Source organism: Sceloporus undulatus, chromosome 1 (genome assembly GCF_019175285.1).
Source record: "Sceloporus undulatus isolate JIND9_A2432 ecotype Alabama chromosome 1, SceUnd_v1.1, whole genome shotgun sequence".
Classification (NCBI taxonomy): Eukaryota; Metazoa; Chordata; class Lepidosauria; order Squamata; family Phrynosomatidae; genus Sceloporus; species Sceloporus undulatus.
The window spans coordinates 375,770,079-375,772,474 of record NC_056522.1 but is presented as its reverse complement, the minus strand read 5'-3'; the positions used below and the strand labels follow the sequence as shown (position 1 = coordinate 375,772,474).

General features: G+C 48.1%; 1 pseudogene; it reads right to left on the bottom strand.

The window, feature by feature from the left end:
* Positions 1-1,220: 1,220 nt before the first annotated feature.
* On the bottom strand, positions 1,221-1,782 carry LOC121919656 (annotated as a pseudogene).
* Between the last annotated feature and the right edge of the window lie 614 nt (positions 1,783-2,396).

Genomic DNA, 2,396 nt, shown 5'->3' with positions numbered 1-2,396 from the left:
AGCAGCGGGGGCAAAGAAGCATTCTCTTCATATTAGAAAACTGTTAGAGAATGGAGCTGAGGCAATTAAAACTATGAAGAGTCAAAGCACTAACTCAAAGACTAAAGAAATAGCCAAGAAACATAATGGATTGTTTCTATGCTATCTGAAAACTATTACCATACAGATAAACAAAATATATATATATATATATTATATATATATTATGCCTGCAAGTCCAGAGGAAAAAAACAAACCTTTAAAAGCAATTAGTTATGTGGGGCATCTGTGGGTTTCCAGGCCTTGAGCTAATGGCCACGTTCTGGAAGATTATTCCTGACGTTTCATCTGCAACTGTGGCTGGCATCTTCAGATGCAAGCAAAACGTGGCCACAAAGCCCAAAAACCCACAGAAAACTATGGTGCCCAGCTGTGAAAACCTTCAACTTCCCAATAGTTATGTGGATTTGATGTTGGAAACCATCCAGCCAGAAGTGAATAATTTGTATATTATTATTTTTTTAATTAAAAACATTCAAGATGGATCAAGATCGAAGCTGCTTTTTGGGATGGGGACAAATATAAATCCAATTACTTAATCTCCAGCATGGTCTTAGAAAAGGTCTACAATAAAGACACAAAGAAGTTCTGATCAACAAGCCTTTCCATTTTGAAACACGCTTCCTTTCCTGAGTTTACCAAGACAGCCTTTTGTCTACCCCCTCTTCTGGTAGATACTGTGACACAAGGTAATGAATACCCAGTTGTTGTTGTTGTTTGTGGTGTTGTTCTCAAAATTTATGTTTGTAATTTAGCATTTTCACCTTTCTATAGAAGGAAAAGAAACATGTGTGCTTGCAGCAGGAATTCCCAACCTGGAGTGCCCTCACTGATTACTTTTGTAGGAGGCGCAAACTTAACTAAACATTTCCTAGGAGTGTGGGGCATAGAAAAGATTGGGAACCACTTCCCCCCTACAGGACACTAACATACACAGGTGATTTCCATTAATTATTAGGACCCACCAAGTCTTGGAAAAGCAAATAAGGTAGCCACAACACTGTCATTTAAACAATGGTAATAATGATCAGTCAAAATTTGCAAGACAATCCACATTTTGGGTGCAATCTACTAGTTTGGGAAGTGCCAGGACCCAGAGCAGAGATCTGGACAAGGGCTACTTCAGACTATTTCACGCAGTTCCATAGATTATAAGAAATGTGGAAAAAAGAAGGCTCTCCTTAACAAGCCAAGTCAAAATCATCCGTTCCTGATTGTAGTTGGCACACTGGCGGATGCGAAGAGTCGTCTCCAGGTGATGAAGTCCTCCATTGCCCGGGTCACCAAAAATGCTGGGTCGGTCACGACTTCTGGTCCACCCGCACATGTCCCTTGTTCCACGAGGTGACTGCAGACTTTCATGTTTGGGCCATGCGGAGTTTCAGGAGCAGGCCAGGCAAGCGACGCGGCAGGAAGGAAAACTGGCCGAGACACGGTCGCATTGCCCAGAGAGGCTTTGGAGGACACCAGCCCCATGGCATACAGCTCTCCAGGAGCGCAGCTGTCACTCTGAGCCCGTGAAAACTGCCGACTCCGGCGCATCGCCTAGGTCCCTGATGCGTCGAGCCAGCTCTCGAACTGCCCGGCTGAGCTGGTTGTAGCGAGTGTAATCTTCCCTCCGCTGCAAGCGGAAGCGACGGAGCACCCGCAGCTCAGCAAGGTTCCCTGTAGAGGCCTCCCAGTTCACAAAAGTCTACCTTCTTGAGGAAGCTTCTGTTCATGGAACTTTGAGCTGCGTACCATCTTTTTCCTCCTGGAAGCACCAAGGAGAGAATAATCCCTTTTATATACCATATTACTCAACTGTAAGTCAACCTCACGTTTAAGGAATCGTCCCCTCTCTGAGTAGAGTGGCAAAAGGAAAGAACTTGTGGCGGGTACAGATGGCCCATTTGGGCGGGCTGTACCCGCCCCTTTCCCTGGTGTATGTGGCCTCAGTGGTTAGAACGGCAGCCGCTGAGGCCCCGATCCACCACTTTTCAGGCCAGCGGGGAAGCAGCACAATGCCGCTTCCCCGCAGTCTTGAAAGGGGTGTCCCTGGGCTTCAAGCCCCAAGGACACCCCGTGGTGGCAGGGAGGAGGAGAAAAGGGCCGCTTGGCCCCTTTCTCCTGGTTCCGCTGGGCGCAGCTGTGTGAACGCTGCACCCCACAGACCAAACCGGAGGAGCTCCAAAACAGAGCTCCTTCCTGCTCCACGCTAAGGGCGCACTAGGCACTTCTGGGCGGAGTGAGGATGTCACTCCGCGCCACCCCGTATAGAGGCAGTGCGCGGTTGTACGTCCTCATGGTGGCGGCCGTGGAACAGCCGCCACCATTTTGTGCATGGCTCTGCACGTCCTAGGATTGGGGGCGTCCAG